Below are 23,852 nucleotides of genomic sequence, written 5' to 3'. Positions count from 1 at the left end.
GAGAGGGGCTTTAGCTAATTTTGCAGTAGGCATAATAATTTAAAAATTTGAATTTAAGTTTCAGGCTTTATATGTGGGGAATAAGAGCACTTTCCATTCACTGGTTAAGTCAAAGGCAGTAGCTACACTGACTGAGTCTACAGCAGAGTTGAGTCCATGGTACTGATGGATGAAAACCTCCAAGTCACTTAGGGAACAGCATTTTGATCTGAAAACACAGACTGGTTGAAATACCAATGCTGGTGCTTCCACCAAGCTGCAGGGCAACAGACAGATGGTTTCACATTTCTGGAGCTATCTCTTCACCTGATTTGGAAGATCATTGAGCTTCCTTCACAATCCTAAAGTCTTTCTAGAGTTGGGAAATTAGAATAATTGATGCAAAGTATTATTGGCTTTTATTTCTTATGTTTCATGGTCATTTATTACTTTCATATAATATTTACCTGAATTCCTGTGGGCATAATAATCATTTGGTTAAGATTAAAGTAATTTTTAACATTTATTAAAATTTGTACTTATAAATATTCTTCAGCATTTGTCACTGCTTGTTATACATTTTTAGGTATAGCAATTTGTGAATATATGAAAGTGCAGGAAAATATTTATTGAACAGATAATTTTGGACAAGACATTTGATTAGCTATTATGAAGATCAAAAAAGTGAGGCATTAGATACTGTGCACTGCCATAATATATAGTCTGAATGAGTACTTCAGCTGTGTATAATGTGTTCACAGGTGCGCACCTGCACACATACACACATTCACTCAAGCTCAGTGAAAGTTGGGGCTGAGATAATAAATACTAAAATATAAAAGAAGCAACCAATAAAATATCTAACACCAGCCATGGAGTAAAATCGTAGCAATGGGGGTTAAATCAGTGAGGAATGTGGTGTTTGTGAACAGTGAGAATGCTGAGGGATAGAGCTGGACATGGGACTTAAAAATAGTAAGACCAGGGCCATCTGGGTGGCTCAGTCGGTTAAGCATCAGACTCTTGATTTCCAGTCAGGTCATGATCTCAGGGCCTGAGATCAGCCCTACATCACACCATGCTCTGTAGTGGGTATGGAACCTGCTTAAGATTCTCTGTCTTCCTCTCCCTCTGCCTCTTCCCCTTCCCTCTCTTAAAAAGAAATAGTAAGACTATAGCTAGGAAAAGAGAGTGGATAAAATACACAGGCATGAGAATAGAGCAAATAGAAGGGATGTAAGTTTAGAGGACTGAGGTATATTGATCTGTTGAAGAAAAGGGTTGTTTGGAACCATAATGATGAGTTAATGCTAGATTATGCAGTGAAGTGATTACTAGGATGAGAAGTTAAGATTTTATTTATTAGTCAGAAAGGAAAAGGATAGTAGTAATGCATTATAATCATGTGCATGGGACCTCGACTGAGTGCTTTCACTTTTTGTTTTTGATACTGTGTTATTTATTAAACATACACACATAAATTCTGCTGACCCATAAATAAGGGCTATGAACCTGAAGAAAGAAAAAACATTGATAACAAGTTTGTCTTTATTCTTTTGTTTCAAATATCAATACAAATAACTTAATACTATTTGAGAAATCTAATGGATATGCTGTTTGCCAGTGGACCTTAGCCACATTGCAAAGTTTAATCACAATTCCTAGGGACTTTATAAAATTCATAGGCCTGTAGTGCACATATTTACTATGGATGCCTTTTACACACCCAAATATGCCAGTGCCTAATATAATGCTTCCCTGTTGATATATATTAGTATGTTCAAAGAATTCAGGCCTCTCTATTTGCATATGAATGTGCAATAATTCTATGAATGTGCGTGTGGGATTTAATTGTTTTTTAAACAATATACTCTTATCTTTCTGGAAGTAATTCAGGCCATCAAAGGGCTGTCAGTGATGAGCTCGCTAATTACTTTCCAATACTTAGCCTTGTATTTCCCTTTATTACTGGTGCTCTGTTCCCTCTAGTTTTACATTACTATCAGAAAGTTCATTTAGAATCCAGTCAATCTTCCAGTGCCAATTCTGCACTTCAAATTTTTTATTCAACAAGGACACAATGGGAATATTTGTAGCTTCCAAGGAGATACTTATAAACTTTTTTCCTACATTATCTTTGCAAAATTTCATGGAAAATATAATTCAAAAAAGAACAGATTATAGCTACAGAGTATTTGGAACAAAAATTATCATTCCAGACTAGAAGACAAATAAAAGCAAAAGTTAAGTGGTTAAGTCAGTATTTGAAATTTGTATTTTTCAATGACATGGTTGCTGGTTCAGTTTTACTTACCTCCTCTTTTTTTTTTTTCCTAGGCCTTTGAAGGTAGCCAGTAGATTCAAAAGGAATCTAGTAGGATGATTATGAAATCATGTCTAGTAGAATCTTTTAGTTGTGACTACAAAACTGATGTGTTTCTGTTTGCTTTTTGGACTGTGTACTGTTGGAAAGTATATAAAAGCATTATTAGCAAAGCAGATTATCTGAATAGCATTATCCCTTTCAGCAGACTGGAATAATAGTCTTTGGATATGTTCACATCATGCCAATCATAGATATTTCTAAACATCTGGACTTTGGGCATCAAATCAATAAAACATCTGGATAACTGATTATCACTGTAATTGCTTTTATAATAGTGTAGATGCTACATATATTTAATTCTTCCCCCAAATGACATAAAGGTAGAATGTTTGGCAACAGGCTCAGATCCAGTGTCTGAGTTTTATGGCTTGCTTCTCATGATGAGGTGCTCAGATAAGGTCTTCCACATGTTTAACTGTGCAACATATCCTTATACACATTTTTATAATTACTGATGAATAAATGTAAAACCTCAGCAAACTTTTCCAGTAGTGAAAGACTTGGCAGATAAGGTGGGAACAATTAGGGCAGCCAAAGGCAGATTAAGACTGTGCTGACAGTTCACTTGAAAAATGATTATAGGCAAATGCCAGTAAACCTGTTGGATATTCACAGTTTTGATGAGGGTTCAGAGTTTGTGTGATATTGAAAATGAAACACTCAAACCATGTGTGAGTCCAAGAAAAGAGAATGCCCAGTGAGAAGGAACATAATCACAATCTTATTTTGAGGCATGCATATTAAGTGGTTAAGGTAGAACAATCATCTGGGCTGGTTGAGACATGAGACATTCAAAGCATATTAGGATTTCAGCCAGAGTGACTTGGAAAATGTCAGAAATTCTTAAATCATGTAATTTGAAGATAAAGTCATATGGACTGTATTCACTATATTTGAAGTTTAGCAGAAGCCATTCCCTCCTAGGTGACTATTTCTACATAGCTATTTAGAGTAGGAATTCCTTAAACTGAGATTATTAGAAAGGTTTTCTAACTTTATCAATGTAGTATGGGTCTTCTATGTAAAATGTCCTTGTGTATTTAGAAGCCAGAAAATTAAAGCAGAATAAGAAATTTCTTTGAGGAAATGAGCATTTTAAGTAGTTGGTTCAAGCACACCAAAAAGGACCACAATTATAATAACTTAATGTCTACCATAACTGAATGAACTGTATTACAAGATTTTGTATTCTCACTCAGATTCTGGGAAGACAAAATACGTTTTATGATAATTATTGTAGAACTATCTATATCTAAGTATGGGTGAGTTGCAGTCATATAAATAAAGAAATTATTTCACAAGTATGTTTTTTTTTCCAATTCTGTATAAGTTTGGGCTATTTAATTAGATGCCCCAGGGCATTAGCCACGTAACTTGCTAACCATGAAAGCAATGTTCAACTAATCATTTGTTCCATGATATGGGGATAGTTTCTTCCTGAATTGTGAGAAGCATTGCTTGAGTGAGCCAAGCACAACTATGTACCAACTGAGATGGGATGGCAGAGGTGGCTCATCAGTTGAAAGATGAGTTGAGAGGGAAACCCAAATAAAGAAGAACCAGCTCAAATTTTTCATCCTCCAAATAAATTTTGCCCTATATGTCCATCCTATAATGACCGTATGACCCCATGACAAGTGTAGTTTTTGTCATGCATGTGGCAGTCTTCTACTGCCTGGTCAGAAATGTTGCATTGTTTTATACCTTTAGATATTTTATTATGTATGCAATAAAACAATGTAATGTTGAAGATGTCTTCATGTGCCAATTATTGAGCCAAATGAATTATTTTCTACTGTCACAACTTTAAAATCTTATTCTCCAGCAATCTAAGCCCACTGGAAGACAGAGACTATGTGTTTAAATGTTGGACTCCCACCAGTACATTGTTTAGAACACACATTAAGTGCTTAACACATGAGCTTCCATGATGACTGAAGAATTTCTGAAACCTGGTGTTGTGAGAGATAATATTGAGAATTCATTAATATTCATCAAAGCTGTGCTCTTTCTGGTTATTGTAAAATTCTTTTTTTCATAAAATGTTAGAATATCTTCTATGAAAGAAATAAGGAACTTGAATACTTGTGGACACTTGCATGGTGTGTTAGAAAGAGCAGTAGAACACATGCTAAGGCATATTCAGCAAGTCATTGAGCCATAGTTCCCTTCTGTATAAATTGAATAAAATAATGTCTGCTCTGTCTTGCCTAAAGGTTGTTGTGGGAATAAAAATTAAAGGATGCAGAAGACTAAAAGCAATTATTTGTTTTATATATATATATATATATATACGCATATATATACTATTATTATATATATGTACTATTATTATAACTGTAAAAAAAGTATTTGATGTATTAGTTCTATAGAAGGATGTCAAGTTAGAAGAGCACATTATTTTTGGGCAAAATGCTGTGATCTGAGATAAATCAGTGTATGCCAAGTTTACATGTTATCCCATGAGGATACCTGAGCATGCATGTGCTAGGTCAAGTACAGCATTTGTGAGAGGAGGTAAAAGAAAAAAAAAAGTTTTTAAAAGTTTCAATTATAAGCCTACTCAAAAATAAAAATATCTTCAGTTTTCTCATTTATTTTTATTAGTTGGGTAGAAAGAGAAATGTGTAGATCTTCTGACAACTATAACAGTTTATGAACCATAAAGTTAGGTAATAGAAGTTGTTGATTAAAAAATACATGTTTTTTTGAAAAGTATTAAAAATAATAAGACACCCTGATGTTTTAAAGGTTTGGGCACATAAGTCTCTTGTTTTGACATTTATACCATCACTGAAATGCCTTGATTAAACATTTAACCATCGTTTGAAGTTTGCTTGTTCTTAAATTTTATCTCACAATTTGATTCAACCTCTTGCTTCACTGATTTAATAAAAAATACTGTTAACTGTTTGCAAATTATTAAATTGTAGGACTTTATTGTGGATTGTTAATATATCAGATGGGAATAAAATAGCAGTTATGGGATAAAGGTAATACTCGTAAGCTCCTTTTCTCATTTTTCCTGACTTGGGTCATTTTAATATGTTGACATCTACTAATGTAGAAGGCCATTGATTACTTTGAAAAGTAAGGTCTTGGGATCCCTGGGTGGCGCAGCGGTTTAGCGCCTGCCTTTGGCCCAGGGCGCGATCCTGGAGACCCGGGATCGAATCCCATGTCGGGCTCCCGGTGCATGGAGCCTGCTTCTCCCTCTGCCTGTGTCTCTGCCTCTCTCTTTCTCTCTCTCTCTCTGTGACTATCATAAATAAATAAAAATTAAAAAAAAAAAAGAAAAGAAAAGTAAGGTCTTGGTCCAAGAAGAGTAGTAGATATGGGGTCTTTATTCTCATATAAACTAACCCATGGAAGGCAGAGGCACAATCTTAACAATCTAAGAAAATGTGTGTGAGTGCATTGCTTACAATGAAATGCATAAAGAGTGAAAAATCCTATAAATATATCCTAAATTCCAATTGTGAAAATGTGAGCTTTTTTTAAAAGCACTACTTGTTTTTGAGGATCAATATGCATTTTTCATGATGGTGTGCAAGTATGAGGGTGATGAAGGTACATATTGCCTGAGCAGGTGGATTTTAAGTCTTGTAGCCTTGAGTTTTTGTCCCAACTCTGCCATTTTCTTAATGACCTTGAATGTATTACTTAGATCTCTGTGCCTCAATTTCCTTAAACTGGAATAGTAATACTAGTACCAATTCAGAGTTGTCTAGAAGGTGTCTCTCGAAATGTTAGTTATTGATTGTGTTAATCATGTTCTGATAATGAAACAGCACAGACTAGGTGACCTAAACAACAGAAATATGTTTTATCAGTTCTAGAGGCTAGAAATTCAAGACTAAGGTGTCAGAAGGGTTGCTTTTTGATAAGACTTCTTTCTGGTGAGAGTTATAGATGGTTGCCTTCTGGCTTTGTCCTCATATGGCCTTTCCTATGGGCAAATGTATCACACAAAAAAAGGAAGCTCTAGAGTGTTCCCCTTCTTAAAAGGATACTAGTCCTGTGGGATTTGGCACTACCTTTATTACCTCACTTAATCTTAGTTACCTCCTTAAAGGCCCTATTCCAAACACAGTCACATTGGGGTTAGGACTTAAATATATACATTTTGGAAGGACACATCACAATCCATAGCTGGTCTTACTTATCATAGCATTTGCTTGGATATCCAGGATGCCCTCTGTGTTGAAACGCTGGTTTGTTCTTGCCCTCTCATGTTGTGTCATACTTGACACATGGTTTGTGAGTCAGTGGATCTCAGATTTGATTAGCAGCTCATGCCTTAATTAGTTTTTAGAGACCTCTAATTATATTACTCATTATGTTCATACCTACTTGATGCTGACCTAGATTAATACCTACTAACCCCACAATCTGACTGGAGGGGAACATGTGAGGAAGTTATATGGGACTTGTAAGGCTTCTGATTTGAGGTGTTTTGAAGGATCACCAAAATGGTAGGTCACCAAAGTGGATTTTCTGACTGAAAGAACAGTAGTTTCTTCAATATAGCTTTAGAATTACTAAGACATATATTAAACGTGATTTATTTTTCCACCAGAGAAGGTAGCATTCAAGGGGCCATGGGACAAGGGACATGGGATATAAGACTAATGCTCAGAATTCCTTAGGAAGAGTATAAAACACTGCACCTTGGTTTCCAAAAGCTCTCAGCCAGGTGCTGATCTAGGCTAAAATGTTTGGGAAGTTGGGTTTATCTCAAAGCATTTGGGGGAAACATGCCCACTGCTTAGTATCAGTGCCCTGCGGTGGAAACTCAGGTGCCTCCTCACATCTCCTTCAGGCTCCCACTTCTAAGTGTACAGGCAGAAATCAGCAGTTAAGTAATTGACTCTACACCAAAAGGTCCATCTACTCTTGCATAGTTTCCCCATTCACTCTTCCTGCATTTAGCGTCCACAGTTAACTCCCTTCTTCACACACAATTCCTGAAATTTTGAATCTTCCAAAAAGTTTATGTAAACAGTCTTCAGTATGTCCATACAAAGTTGATTCTAAGACTCTCACTCCCTGCCCTGTTCCACAAAGAAATTTCAGTGACTCAGTTGCCTTTCTATGGAGTAGAGCAAAAATGAGCCTGAGCGTTTTGAGGATCATCACACCAGACCACAAACCCTGGATATTTCAATGTGCATGTTACATTTTTTTTTTCTGTTTAAGTATTGCCACATTATGCAAAAACAATACAAAACAAAACAAAAGAATCTTAAGGGAATGGGCTGAAGCCCAAGAGACATACAATCTTTTTTTCTTTTTTTTTTTCCTGTGCTAGTTACAACTAGCTGTGTGATTTTGGTCAAGTTATTAATCTCACCAAATCTCAGTTAACTCGCCACAGTAATATGAGATTAACAGTAAGATACCTTCATACAGTGGGAACCAATTAATGGAAGACCTAACAGAATCTCAGTATTCTTTGAAGAGTATTTGTTTATATAAACAGATATATAAGTGCTGCAGCTCCCAATATGGGTATCAGCTCTACATGATTTTTTCTTTTTTTAAATCTCTAACCCATAGGAGGCTGAGCATAACCCTGCTCAATAACCTAGAGTCAAAAGGTGAAGTGAAAGGAATTTCTGTGAGCTAAATGAGCAATATAAGCATGAACAGAAAAGAAGTCTTTGCCTAAGATCTTTTTTTTTAATGGAGCAAATAATATATAGATATGCAATATAATTTGAAATGGTGGCAAGTTCTTGATGAAAAATAGACGGGATTATTTTAGACCAAACAGTCATGGAAAGACTCTTTATAAAGGTGATATTTGAACAAAGGAAGTTCTCAATAAATAAGATTTATTGAAAAGCCAAATAAATTAAAGATGAAACCAAGTGAGGATATAGGGGAAGAACATTCAGGTGGAAAAGAAAACAGGTGGAAAAATTACATGGGCTGCTCCAGGCATAGAGAGTAAAGCCTAGCTCAGGGTACAGGGTGAAGGGGATATGGAGACAAAGTCAGAGCTGTAGGCAGGAGTAAGACTGTATTGCCTGTAGGGCATTAACTAATATAGACTAAGCTGCAGTAATGAGGAAACCTCAAAATACAGCAGCACTGACATAGCAGCATATTACATTCTAGAGGTGAAGAGTTTCTAGGGTTCTTGGGTAGCCCTGCTTATAGGTCGTCCAGTTTTTGCCACTTATTGCCCTTGCCGTTAGGTGATATGCAGCAATCCAGGTGGGAGATGAAGGTAACTTGGGTCAAGGTATTGTAGGTAGAAATTTTCAAGATATATAGGGCTGCCTGGGTGGCTCAGCAGTTGAGCATCTGCCTTTGACCCAGGGCGTGATTCCAGAGTTCTGGGATCAAGTCCCACATCAGGCTCCCGAAAGGAGCCTGCCTATGTCTCTACCTTCTCTCTGTGTCTCTCATGAATAAATAAATAAAATCTTTAAAAAAAAATCTGGATATATTAAGGTAAAGCCAGAAGGTATTGCTGATGGTTCAAATGGTAAAAGAGGGAAAATGGTAATGAAAGATGCCTCCTAAGATGTCATACTAAAAATTAGGTCTTCCACTATATTTGAGAAATGTGTTAGGAAATACACATACTTATGTACCCACTGTAAAGTGTGATGCATGTTTTATGGGTTTGTGTGTGTGTGTCTGTTTAACAGAAAAGATCAATATATGTGCCAAGATTTATGGTACTGCCAGTTTGCTTATTCTGTGATATCAAAATGTACTTTTCCCTCTCAGTTCTAGAATATTAGTAAGCACAATGCCTCTTTTCTGAATAGCAGGCAGGGGGAAAAATGTGAATAAAGAAAACCCAAAAAGAAAGCGAAAGCTCCAGGATCTATTTCTAAATTAAATATTGCCTGACCTTGGGCAACTCATTCAACTTTCAAGGACATAAATATCCTCATCTGTAGAGTGGGGATAATGATACTAGTCTTATCTACCTCAGAGGATCATTGTGGATCCCAGTGGGATAAGAGATGTGAAAAGACTCTGTTTAAAATGTTAACATCATGGTGAATAATTTATATCACATTTTAAATTTCAATCTGATTCCTCCCATGGTACCACTTGGTAAAAGCAACCACTTTCATGCTTGTTCTCTCCAGTTCCCATGGCAATTTGCTTCTCAAAGCAGGTCAAGCAGACTCCAAAATAAACTTGCAAAGTTAGAATCTGTAGTTTTGGTATAATTAAGTTGTTGTTGTTATTGTTGTTGTTTTTAGAAACTAATTTGTTATTTGTAACAAGTAGATTAAGCAATCTTATTAAAGAATGACAATTACAGTTTTCTAGATAACCAACACCACATTTTAAATATAATAAGCAAGTTATCAGAAATGCTTCACCAATTCCTTTAATCAATCAGAAAGTCTGAATATTTTAATCTTTTATACATAAGGCAATTTGTATGATCCTTTCTAATAAATGTAGAACCATATTTTGGATTTAGGACTAACAAAATAAGCTTGGTTTGGTAACATGCAGGACAATTGGAAATCTGAGTTAAATCTTAATATTCATTCCTTTCCCAGAACTCTCATTGGAGAGCAATGCATGCTTTTTGTTGTACCAACAGGTTTTTGATGACCAACTTTCCTCAAACAAAATTGTACTTACTCTTAGGGCTATAACATCGTGTGCCTAAAGGAAATGCAACTCTGTGCTATAAATAGTGTATCTTCCCAATGTATTATATTTTACTGACAGGTTTTTGGAAAAATAGGTTAAAATTTTGAAACTCTATACTTAACGTTAAAATTAAAAAAAATATTTATCATGGATTTCAGCGCAAAAATTGATGACTAAGAAAAGATAGAAGACAGGAATTTAAAGAAATATTGTATTAATGGGTAAGCCCCTGACTCTCAGGGTTTGAATTTACTCCCTTTTCCCATTAGGGGAATATCAGTAAAAAAATATCTCAGATGAACTACTTTAGAGTTCTAATCACATCCAAATGATTGATACACACATATGAAGTATTTTTTGTGCCTTTATCAGAGCCCTAAAATTGCATAGGCTAGAATGGATACAAAATATATTTGCAATATGATATTTTTCTTTGAAATCCTCTAGAATTAACTCCTAGAACTAATAGTACATAAAACAGACTATGATTTCCAAGTATTGATAGCCTGATATGCCTAGTATATATAAAGCTTGATAAGACTGGCTTTGATCCTTAGGTTAGACTAGCTTTTCGGGGGACATTTATTGTATGGCATAATTAGTAAGCACAGGAATGAAACTGACCAGAGCCCTGATGGAATCCAAAGGAAACTAACAATGTTTTGCGGACTCTTACATTTTTAAACTTGCAGTTTAGCCTTTAGCTGTAGTCACACATTTCCACACTGTACATGTCTTTCCTGCATTTGATCCAGGAAAATGAATACTGGGCATACACAAATCATACAATTTGACTTGGTGACCACCATATAGAGAAAGCATTTTTTCTTCCCATTGCCTGTATATAGTCCAGAGAAGGAATCTGATTGGTCTTACCTAAACCAGTCAGTTCTGCCCCAATACTGTGCTATCTATGTTCCTTCAGTTTGTATCATGTGCCCACTGATAATCAAGAGCACTGTTTTTGTATCAGAACCAGATGGAAGATAGGGTGAGAGAGCAGATGAATCAGCTTCTATTACAGTCAGGAAAATTTTCTACATAATTATTACACTGAAGCTTTAGTTTGTTTGCTTGTTTGTTTGTTTAAATCAGAGGAGTAGCATTGAATGACTCTGTACAATCTAAAGCAACCAGAACTAATGCCCAGGATTTTAATCTCTTTTGTACTGATGCCATATTCAATGTCACCACATTACTTGATGAGGAATCTCTTTCTGCACGGGGCAGCATGATTCATTGTTGGATAACTTTTCCTCTTACAAAAATACCGTAAGCCCAAATCTACCTTCTGATTCCTTTTTCTAGTTTTTCTTTTTGGGATGATATGGGCTGGACTTCCTCTTCTCATATCAGCTCCCATGTTTATTGAATACTAGGTATCCTTTCCAAATATTTGGTCTTCCACCTGGACACACTCAGTTTGTGTGATCTTCTGTCTCAGGATCTTGCCATTCTGATATATTTCTGATGGACACTTTCCTACAAATGATGCACATGTGACTAAGGGCAAGGAGAAGGGAGAGGAAAGAAAAAGAGAGAGAGGTAGGAAGAGTAATAGCTACCAGGTGACTGATATTCCAATGAGTAAGCTGATTAGAGGGCAGGTGGAAGAGATGGAAACTAATGGATGAACTTACTGTATTCACCCATCAAGAAAGGTGCATCAGCCTAAGAAGAAATACAAAGAAAATTAGACACAACACCAGTCTTTTCTAATACAAAGAAGCAAGACTGTACTTAAGCAGATGGTGTGTTCCAGAAGAAGAAAGATTACCGTAATTCAGTCATCCTTCAAAGCCATTCCAAATTTTAAGGTAGCTGCTCACTTAACCCTAATTGGGCATTGTCTTGCTATTTTTTTTCTTGTCAAATGTGTATTTATTCATTCTTTTGTTTTACTTCATAGCCTATATTCCTCCACAAAAATGGGAACATCCAGGCATTTGTGGTCATATTCTCAGTGCCATAAGTAGGATGTTGACTACCTAGCTCTCTGTGGACCAGACAATAGAGCACCTTAAAAAGAATAGTGACCAAACATGGTAGATTAAGCTGAAAGTAACTGAGAGATTTCTAACTGTTCTTTTATTATACCTTCTGACATTTTCTTTATTCTTTTTTTTTGCCTTTTTTTCTGAATAAAATTGATAATATTGGGTAGATTCAAAGTATATGGCATGTTACTTTTATAGATTTATATATTGCATTATGGTTGCTGATGTAGTGATATTTAGCACATTTTGTAATTATAGTACAATAGTATTCTCTATATTCATTATACTGTACATTAGACCCCTATAGCTTATTTACTACTCATTTTCAGTATGAAGCTTTAAACTCTGTTACTTTCATCCACCATGCCATTTCTCTTGTAACCACCATTTTACTCTCTGGTTTTTATGGTTTAATTAAAAAATATTGATATTAGTGATATCATACAATACTTTTCTTTCTCTGCCTGGCCTACAACCCTTACTATAATGTGCTCAAGGCCTATCCATGTTGTCAGAAATGGGAGGATGTCTACCTTCCTCATGGCTATGGCATACTCCATTGTGTATGGAGTATTCCACATCCTTTCTTTTTTACACAGTAACCAATATTATCTTCTCCCTAGAAAATACACATATACTCCTACAGAGATCATGAATTCTAAATTTAGGTGGAGACCCACATTAGGCTGCCTACGAGGAGCCTGCTTCTCCCTTTGCCTATGTCTCTGCCTCTCTCTGTGTGTCTCTCATGAATAAATAAAATCTTTAAAAACAGAAAAAAGAAAATCCGTCAAATTATTAATGATTTTTTTCTAGAAAACAACTTTTCAGTGATCAGGGGGGATAATGATAATAATAAGTAGAAAGCTGCTGACAAAGGTTTCCAGATCCAAGTATGGCTTGTTGGCTATGGTTACCTCTCTGTACTCAAACGATTGTTGGACTGGCAACCCAATTGACTCCTGCACTATGGAAATTTCCAACCATATAACTATTCAATAGAGAAATAGAACTTAGAACAGACTGGTCATTTAGATAAGGTTTTATTAATAAAATTAGATAAACAGAGAACACATCCAAATCATAGATCAAGAACAGAAGTAGTGGTGAGAAGAATTGGGAAAAAAAAAAAAGGGAACTTGGGAAGAAGGATGAGTAAGAATCATGAGAACATAATGAGTAGAATAGCATATGAAGTAGTAAAAAAAAAGTAACATTGGTGTCTGGGATACTTTATAGTAGATGTAATCAGGGAGAAAAGTGTCAAACACTTTTATCAAAAAGTCAGCAAAACTGTATATTTTGATGTGTGATCTTGGGTAATTTTATTCAATCAACTAGTAAATTACAGGGTTGAAAATTAAGCTTACATCTCTAGGATACGAAATACTATACTTTTAACCCATTACAATAAAATACTTCCAAACTACCTCCAAGCCATTTGGGATATCTTCCAATCTTTCTAACACACAGGCTTTGATATCTTTTTCTTTGGCAAATCTCTTTCTCCAAACCAATCTGTTCCCAGGAAATGGTCAGATCTCAGCTATACTGCTGTGAGTATTTTTTAAATCTATTATGTTGTATTTGGATCTCCAACTTCTTCACTCCACATATGGGGCAGTTGATATATAGTGACTCAGTTCTCAAGTACTGGAGGCAGATGCCAGTGGGATTTCTAGAGGGAGATAGATATTTTCTTGAAACAGACACACCAAAATCAACACACTTGCTACAAAAAGGTCAGACCTCTTTACCATGCATACCTTCTCTCCTACAATTGGCATGAACTACAAAGATTTCATTCAGTGTTTTCATACAACAGATATTTATTGAATGCCTACTCAAATTTAGGCACTGTTTCAGGTTCTGGGTTTTCAGTTAATCACAAAGGTAAGAAAAGGCTTCTGCCTCCTTTCATAAAACTTTCACTTAAGAGGGGGAATAAATATTATATAGGTCAATATATAAATAAAGAAAAATGTTATTTGATAATGATAGCTCCTGGGGGGTAATGAATTATTGGTTCTAAGGAATGGAGATATCTAGTCTTCCAAACCTAGGATACTTGGACTTCTAGGATTTCTATGTAACTTAAGCTCCATGAAGTCCTTGAAATTGTATAAAAAATTGAGTGACTAGTAATATGCACATTTGGGGGAGGGGAGAATTTGTATCATGAATCAATATCTCAAAAGAATATGTAACCTGCAAAAGACTCAGAACACTTAGATTGACTTGATGAGCCTTTCTGAAGAGGTGATGTTAGAGCTGAGACCTGACACACGAACCAAGCTATGAGAATTTGTGGGTCACAGGTACCGAGCAGAATAGAGAGCAAGTTCCTGAGGCAAGAAAAGTTCAGTGAGATATAGATGAATAAAGACTAGAAGAGCTAAAAGAATGAGTTGGAGAGAAATGTTCAAATACTCAAAATGGAGGCAAGAAATGGCTCTAATACTTAAGAATTTGTATTAAAAAAACGTGCTAAGAAACCATTACAGAGATTTAAGGGAACTATAAGACATGATTTTATAAGATTACTCCTGGACTACAGATTATAAAGAAGCGAGAAGAAAAGTGCAGAGCCCACTTAAGAATGTCTTCTAAGTGTCCAAAGGAAAGGTGATGATGACTTTAGCAAGAGTAATAGTACTCTAAATAGAGGTATACATAAATAGATGTATACAAATTCCAGGCTATATTTGGCAAGTAAAGCTAAGAGAGTTTTCTTTGGAAATTATTCTGTTTTGATAATTATATGTTTGAAATATCTATTTGTACAATGTGTAGTCAATACACATTTTGGTTAAGAGCCAAATGGTAGAATTTTGAGTATTAAATCCAAATTTTACCAAAGTCAAATATAAATATCATTCTAGGATAGAAAAAAAGATCTCACATTGTATAAAAATTGTATTGTTATTATAATTTCTTAATTACATTTTAATTGCTAAATTTTAAAGGTTTGAATTTCTGTCACAAGAAATAATAATTTTTCAGTAGTAATAGACTTTAGATAGTAATTATAAATGCCCGCTCACTTTCAACTGATGTCTCTGAAGGAGTATATTATTTTTACCCTTCAAATTTTTTCCTAATTTTCTTTATATTATTTATAATGATTAGACTTGAAATTATTTATTTTTATAGCTTTTTTTTTTTACTTTTAAGGCATTTATTTATTAAAACGTTATCTGCCAAGATTTCACATTAGCTTAAAATTCAAATCAGTCTTTACATTTCTCTACTGAAGACTCCACCTCAGTGTACGACATAAAAGCACCTTCTCCAGCAGTGAGTGTTACCAGCGTACACACAGTGAGCCCCACGGTCAGCTTCTCTGTTCCCCAGGTGACCCAACTAGATTCTAATACTGCTCTGCTACAGGGTAAAAGCTCCTAACTCAAACTCATTAGAAAAGGGATGAAACTTCTGCAAAGTGCATTTTAAGAAGAGGTACTGTTTGTTCATGAAAAGAAACCAGTGAGTTTCTTTTAAAAGGGGGTATTTTACAGTTAAACACATGATTTGGAGTGAAGAATTCAGATGTTGCTCTGCTGGTCCAGGCTGTTAATACTCTTCTTGTTCCTCCCGTGGGCCCCCTTCATGAGGTATCACAAAGCCTTCATCTGTGGCATAGAGAATGTCCACGGTCCTCTGCAATACAGGGTTGTTTCCCCCTTCATTCTCCTGGCAAATCAAATCAATGTTTCTTAGTTTTCCAAAGTAGAAATCTTTCTTTCTCCAAATCTTCGACGGTAAGTTTCAAAACATTGACCTGATGCATCAATTCAGCTGCTTCATCATCTCCGCTGCCCACACCAGGATTCTTTCCCACCACACCCGGGCCAGCCTTATCAGTTCCTGTAGTTCTATGTGTTGCAATGGGCCTCAGTGGAGCTGCACTGCTAGAGCTGAGAGGTTTCTTTGGTTTGTTCAGAGCTGGAGCAACATGGGAGGGGGCCACTGCAGTTTCTTGACCTTGTCTGGCAGCTACAGGGTCATAGTCTTTTCCATCATAATTTGCATTAAAAAACTTCTTGAACCACTGAACAAATTCAAAATTGTCCTGAAACTTTCCTTTTACTAATTTGTCCACAGGAATTATTTTGTCAACATCCATTGTCTTAACACCTGCTTGTAGTATTTTGAAGTTCTGGATGTATTCATGCTCTAGGTTAGCCTGGAATTTCATTTTCTTCAAGGCAATGGAGCCAGGGAACAGCATGTCCCTAAACTGACAATAGGCAGCCCCTGAGCATAACTGCTCAATCTTTGTCAGATTCAGCTGCAGAGACTCATTGATCCAGGCCAGCATGTCATGTCGACTTAGGTTATCACAGGTGACATTGAGTATACGTTCACTGCCATCTTCAGCTCTCGGCGAGACCGCGTCCACTGCCTGTGCTCAGCTTCAGTTCGGCTTCCTCTCGTTCAAACCGCCCGACGATTTTTATAGCTTTTTCACTTTGTTGGTATTTTGAGGAAGTGAGATAAAAATTGTGCCTTTCAGCCTCCATAAGATGTAAAATATTCCTCAGACTGTTTGTTTTTGACTCATAACTTTAATTTTTATATACATTTTAATGGTCATATTGTTAAATGTCATGATTGGGAGTCTACTAAATATTTGTGTAAACAATAGAATTGTGATGAAATATGATTTTATTCTGTTATATATTATTATTTAGTTTTTATAGTCATTTCTTGATTCAAAACATGTCATGATCTTTCTAAAATTATCTAGGCAAATTATTCTCTTACTATTCTTATTAAATGACTGCCTACTTACCTAAAATTATCTTAATTATTTTACATAAAATTGAGTTTTCAAATCAACATTTATTATGAAGGATTTATAGGTATATTAATAAATATAGATATTTAATTCAATTAATATTTTAAACACATGGATTTCACTAGAATATTTAAGTATATTTTAAAATACATATTCAGAAATTGACAATAAATTCAATTCATATGCAAATTAAATTACAAAAATGTAGTAATCAAAACAGTATGGTGCTTGCATAAAAAGAGGTATGTAGATCAATGGAACAGAATAGAAATCCCAGAAATAAATCCACAATTATATGGTCAATTAATCTTCAACAAAGGGTGCAAGAATACACAATGGGAAAAAAGGTAGGCTCTCCAGCAAATGGTGTGGGAAAACTGGACAACTACATGTAAAACAATGAAACTGGACCACTTTGTTATACCATACACAAAAATAAACACAAGATGGACTAAGGACTGAAATTTGAGACCTAAAACCATAAAAATCCCATAGGAGGGAACAAGTTGTAATTTCTCTGACAATGGCCATAGCAACAACTTCTAGATATGTTTCCTGAAGCAAAGGATATAAGAGCAAAAATAAATTATTGGGACTATATCAAAGCAAAAAAACTTCTGCACAGCAAAGGAAACAACCAACAAAAAATAAAAGACAATCTACTGAATGGGAGAAGATATTTTCAAACGACATAACTGGAAAGAGTTAATATCCAAAATATATAAAGAACGTATACAAACTAAAAACCCCTGAATAATCCAATTTTAAAAATGGAAAGGAGACACAGACATTGCTCCAAAGAAGACATCCAGATGACCAACAAACACATGAAAAGAGGCTCAACATCACTCATCATCAGGGAAAAGCAAATCAAATCCACCATGAGATATTACCTTACACTGTCAGAATAGCTAAAATAAAAAACACAAGAAACAACAAGTATTGGCAAGAATGAGAAGAAAAAGGAACCCTTGTGCACTATTGGTGGGAATCCAAACTGGTGTAGCCAATGTGGAAAATTGTATGGAGGTTCCTCAAAAAGTTAGAAATAGAACTACTGTATGATCTAGTAGTTGCACTCCTGGGTATTTACCCAATGATGAAAACACTAATTTGAAGGAATATATACATTCCATGTTTATTGCATTGTATTATTTACAATAGCCAAACTATGGAAGCAGCCCAAGGGTCCATTGACAGATGAATGAATAAACAAGATGTGGAATATATTTATAATGGTGTATTATTCAGCCATAAAAAGAATGAAGTTTTGCCATTTGCAATAACATGGATGGATCTAGAGAATATAATGCTAAGTGGAATAAGTCAGTTAAAGAAAGAAAAATAATTTCACTCATGTGGAATTTAAGGAATGAAATTAAATAAAGGAGGGAAAAGGGACAAACCAAAAAACAGACTCTTAACCATAGGGAACAAACTGATGGTTACCAGAGGAGAGGTGGGTGGAGGCATAAATGAAGTAGGTGAAGGGAATTAAGAGTACACTTACCTTGGGACACCTGGATGGCTCAGTGGTTGAGCGTCTGCCTTTGGTTTGGGCTGTGATCCTGGAGTCCTGGGATTGAGTCCCGCATCAGGCTCTCCACAGGGAGTCTGCTTCTTCCTCTGCCTATGTCTGCCTCTCTGTCTGTCTCTCATGAATAAATGAATAAGATCTTTAAAAAAAAGAGTACATTTACCTTGATGAGCACAGAGTATTATATGGAAGTATTGACTCACTGTATCGTCCACCTGACACTAATATAACACTGTATGTTAACTACATTGGAATTAAAAAAATGGCGGCCAGAAAAGCTCAGACCCTCCTCTCAAAGTTCGAATTACATTCCTTTTTCAAATACTAACAAACAGACATAGATGCAATACGTACATATTATCATCATTATATTAATGATAATTTACACAGTCACCTGATTAGTCACTGTACATTTTATTTAAATGTGCCAGAAATGAGATGGAAGCATATGGCTATTTAGTTTTTCAAAGTCAAAATGTAAACATATGGATACTTCATTATGGATGTGGTTTGTGTGAGAAAGAAATAATAAAACTCAGTGGATACCAATCTATGAGCCCAAAGAAAGACAAATTATTCTTAAATATATGTATTTTTTTATATTTAATGAAAATCAGCTTTTAGATTAACCAACCAACTCCTATACCCAAACGTTTTGGCTAATAGGATTTCTGTAATTGTCTGGAGCTTATTGGAGAATGAATAAAGGCAGCATACTGATGCTTCCTATAACTATGTACATATTAACAAACCTATCACTATAGTAAAAAGGAGATGCAAAGAAAGTATTATTTGTTTGTTTTCTATCATCTCCTACCTATCCCCAGCCCCAAGAATATTTGAGTGTGCCAGAATATTTATTGATGTGCTTTTCTGAATATGCAATTTGTTTTGCCCCCCACGTTCCCATAAGGCCAATATTCCCAGGGAAGGTAATTACAAATGTTGTATAGTCTGTAATACAAGTTATATCAATCAAGCACTCCAGTTATTTTTTGCTCATATTCTAAGCCTTAGTTGAGAATGTTGCCATGTACTTGGTCAGGCAGGTCTGGGGACTTAAATATTATAGACCCTGACTGTCATCTTATAAAAAATAGTCAAGTTCATATCACACTGATAGGACCTTGAAATCTGTGAGGTCAAGACAAAGGCTGAAAATGTACCTGACCTCCGATATGACTTTACTAAAGTTTGTGATGACAGGCAGTAAATTGAATGCAGTGTTTCACTGAGTTGATTTGACAGCTCATAGCAAGCTGTAAAAGTTTGTAGAAACTCCAGTTTCTGTTATCTCAAATATATGATTACAGTGTATAAATAGAGTCAAATCATCAAGATATTTTATATTAGAGATAGTATGTGTGCAGAAACACACACATGTATACACACAGAAATAAAACATCTTAATTGTGTGTTTACATTCTTCCTTAAAAAAATCAAATTATTGGGGGAAATTGTTGATCAAACAAAATTTTTATGGAAAGCTTTCATTCAAGTTAGTAGAAAGATGGTTAATATTTCTACTTTTTAGCTTATGAATGAAATATGTTAATTATTCAGAAAATATGTTTTGGCCATTTTATTTTATAAAAACCTTTTTTGAAAAAAAACAAGAAAAAAAGAATGCCATTTGTTTTCTCCTTCTCATCTTCTTTTTTAAATTTTTTAAAAATATTTTATTTATTTATTAATGAGAGACACACAGAGAGAGGCAGAGACACAGGCAGAGGTAGAAGCAGGCAGAGGGGGAGCCTGATGAAGGACTTGATCCTGGGACCCGGGATCATGGCCTGAGCCAAAGGCAGATGCTCAACCACTGAGACACCCAGGTGTCCCTCACTTTCCTTTTTAAAGGATCAGTGTATATATATTATTGAGCTAAATAAAAACACAAGAACCTAAGTTTATTCTGAAGCACAGAGGTATGTTGGAAAGGATGTGGCCCAAAGAGGCACAAACTGATGGGCAAGTTTCAAGGCTGATGGAAGAGTATTTTTGCTGCCAACTCAATTCAGTTGAGTGGTTGTCCATCAATGTCCTCTTAGGGCTTCGAGAAACTTTCTCAGATCTTCCTATCTTTGCAGACTTTTGTCTGATGAACTGTAGACACTTGGACCATTACTACTAGAAAGTATTCAACTCATTTATGCTGCGACATGGATAAATGGTGTTGAGGGGCAAAGGTTATTATTAAGTAATAAAATTGCAAAATAATAGAAACATCTTAATAACCGTCTTATATGTAGGCACTAACGTCTTCCCATTCTTTATCCCAGAGCCCACATGATATGTGGGAAGAAAACTAAAGCAAAACAAACAAAACACTTCAAAAAGTGAAGAAGTAGAAGGTGTAAACTGTAAGATTAAGAAACTATTAATATACTCAACATTGCTTCGTGTATCAACAATTCAACCAAATCTCCCATCCATGGTTCCTTCTTTCTGCCATCCATCCTTCTTTCTTTCCTTTCCTCCGGTTCCTTTTCTATACCTCTTTTCTTCCTCAAACATTTGTTGCAAATATAGTACCAGGAATTCAGAGAAGAACCTAGTTCTTTTGGCTTTAATTTTATTGTTTTTTTCACTTTTACCAAAGTATCCAATTTCATACTGCCCCAAGACATTGACTTCCACTGGGTCAATTCTAAGTTACATATGGATTTATATTTTATCAAGATAAATACCATGGTTAGAAATATACAGTTCTATCTTTTTCTAAATGCCTTTGAAGGACAGTTAGAGATTATGTGTAAGTATGCCTTCTTCACCTGGAAACTTTGTTACACTTCAGCTCATAAAAATACTTCTAGATATCAAGTAACTTGTAGATATTCTACTTGTAGAAACAAGTACATTCTCTCTACAGTAAAGATGGTCAATATGATGCTTGTTATTGTTCTTCTTCAATTATGAGCATCACTATAAGTACAGAGAATACCATACTCCACTTGCCTTAATCTTGTTAAAAGTGTTGGTCATATGGATATTTTTTAAAAAAATTAAATTTACATTCAATTTAATTGACATATACTGTGTTATTAGTTTCAGAGGTAGAATTCAGTGATTTATCGGTTGCATACAACACCCAGTGCTCATTACTTCAACTGCCCTCCTTAATGCCTATCACCCAATTTCCCCAAAATAGAAAACATAGACAAACTATCTATATAGAAAATTATAAGAACCATCAGCCAGATATGAGAAACCATGTATGGAGAATATTCTGGATAGAATTACTGATAGGATTCCAGTGGACACAGGCTTAGTGATTTATCTTTCACCTAAAACATGGAGTTATGTATCAAAAGTTCTTATTTTTATGGTGGTTGGTTTATGCTTCTTTAGTATTTCTAATATGCAAAATAAAAGAAAATAGGAAAAAATAGGGACAGTTTATATTTTCCTTAACTTTGGGAAATTACTACTTTTAGGTCCATTTTGACCCTGAAGTACATTAGCATATATTCTATTTTAAAGGGAAAGGAAAATTCTTGAAAGACAGCTTCTTTAAAAAAAAAAAAAAAAAGCAACATTCCATTATTTAACTTATGGAAACAATCAGTGCTATGCAAAAATATTTATATACAAAATTGTATCACAGAGTTATTTAGAATAGTAAGAAATTGAAAGAACCTAAGAGCTTGATAAGAGAGGATTGGTTTTAAATTAACATTCATATGAGGGCACTAAAAATATTTTTGCACAATGTGAAAAATAAATAGAAAAAGTTTGCAATATTATGTGTAAAAAAGAGGTTACTCATATGTATATCAAGAATGGCCCCAATTTCATTTTAAACTTACACAAAGTAAAAAAAAATACTGTGGAAAATATGCGTATATTTTCACAATGGTTATTTCAAGGTGGTGAGATTACAAGTGAATTTTTTCCATTATCTATACGCTTTCCTGTGTATTCTAAACTGAGTAAAATAACTTGCATTACTTTTGTAATAAAAAGGTAAGATAATTTTTAAAGAGTAATACGTAAAACTGTGCTCTTAAAAGCTCCTTTTTTTAACTGCCACCATCCATTTCCATTGATGCAGGTGTTTTAGGACACTGAATTTTTCCATTTCCATGCGGTAGAAATATAATATACTGCCACAATCAGATTGCACTACTAATTTATCCTAATCCTATACTGTAGTTATTTATGAAGGAAAGCTTTACCATAACTGATAAAGAGAGAATTGGACAGGGAAAAAAGGGGAAACAAACTGGAGAGGAGGTCAGAGGAGAGGAAAAAAGATAGGTGAATGATAAAACAGTAGGATTTAATCTACTTAGAAACCACCTAGACTCCTCCATGTCCATGAGAAAACATTCCTCCTAAGGCAACAACTGCATCAACCACTAAAATATAATAAATAACTCTTCATGTTCTGTGAAGGATTTTTAAAATATTTCCTATTAGTGGGATGGGATTAATAATTAGATTCTTTGGGGAATTTTTCCTTCACTTATATTTTGTAAGTACAATATAAGATAGGGTCTCTAGAAATTAGAGTGACTCCTAGGATCCTTCCATAGCCCAGTCTATATGATTTGCCTCTGCTCATATCTACATTTAACACATAAACAGGGAGGGAAAATATCTTTTCAGCTATATTCCAGAAACTTCATTCCATTAGGAAGGTTTGTTATATTTGGGTCTTAACTTTTCTCTGTCAGTGGAAACCAGGGTTTCTCTCATAATGGATTTTGCTTCTTCAGGCACATACTAGGCCAAGCCAGAATAAGTGAAGTAGGAATTTGTACCTAAAAGTAAATATTATTAGTACCTTAGGGAGAAATCTTCAATGTGCCAAAAACTGTGTTTGGCATATATTCCAAGCCTCCAGATTCAGAGATCTGACTGCCTGTTGCCTCTGCTGGTACTTGGGCTATCAGGACTGATGGCAATCATTGCCTAGGACTTTTCTCCAAAATGGGCCTGGCTATAGGTCACTTTATGAAAAAAAAATATATAAATTCAGCATAGAGCCTACAAAAACTTTAATTATGAGAGTAAGTAAGAAAATGCTAAAAATGCTGAGGGGCTATAACTTTCACTTTAAAATAGATACTTTTTATAAATAAGAAAAGAAAGGGACACTTAGGTGGCTCAGTGGTTGAGCATCTGCCTTTGGCTCAGGTCAGGATCCCAGCGTCCAGGGATTGAGTCCCACATCAGGCTCCCTGTAGGGAGCCTGTTTTTCCCTCTGCCTGTGTCTCTGCCTCTGTGTGTCTCAAATAAATAAATAAATAAATAAATAAATAAATAAATAAATAAATAAATAAATAAATAAAATCAATCTTTACAATAAGTAAATAAATCAGAAAAAAAAGACAAAAATATCTGCTGTATATTCTCTAAATCGAAAGATGTTGTTTCAGTCAAATGAGAGCTGGTCAATAGAAGATGTGATGTAGGACAGTGAATATAGAGCACCTGAATTTAATTCTCAGTGGGAGATGTAAGTGGAAGACATACTGTTACATAAAATGAAGTCAACTGACACTGTGTATA

The 23,852-nt window shown here is 35.0% G+C and overlaps 1 pseudogene; it reads right to left on the bottom strand.

Annotated features, from left to right (window-relative positions):
* Window positions 1–15,573: 15,573 nt before the first annotated feature.
* LOC140634680 (microtubule-associated protein RP/EB family member 1 pseudogene) lies at window positions 15,574–16,374 on the bottom strand (annotated as a pseudogene).
* Window positions 16,375–23,852: the final 7,478 nt, after the last annotated feature.

Source organism: Canis lupus, chromosome 6 (genome assembly GCF_048164855.1).
Source record: "Canis lupus baileyi chromosome 6, mCanLup2.hap1, whole genome shotgun sequence".
Classification (NCBI taxonomy): domain Eukaryota; kingdom Metazoa; phylum Chordata; class Mammalia; order Carnivora; family Canidae; genus Canis; species Canis lupus.
The sequence above is the reverse complement of the archived record's forward strand: the minus strand, read 5'-3'. Positions and strand labels throughout refer to the sequence as shown.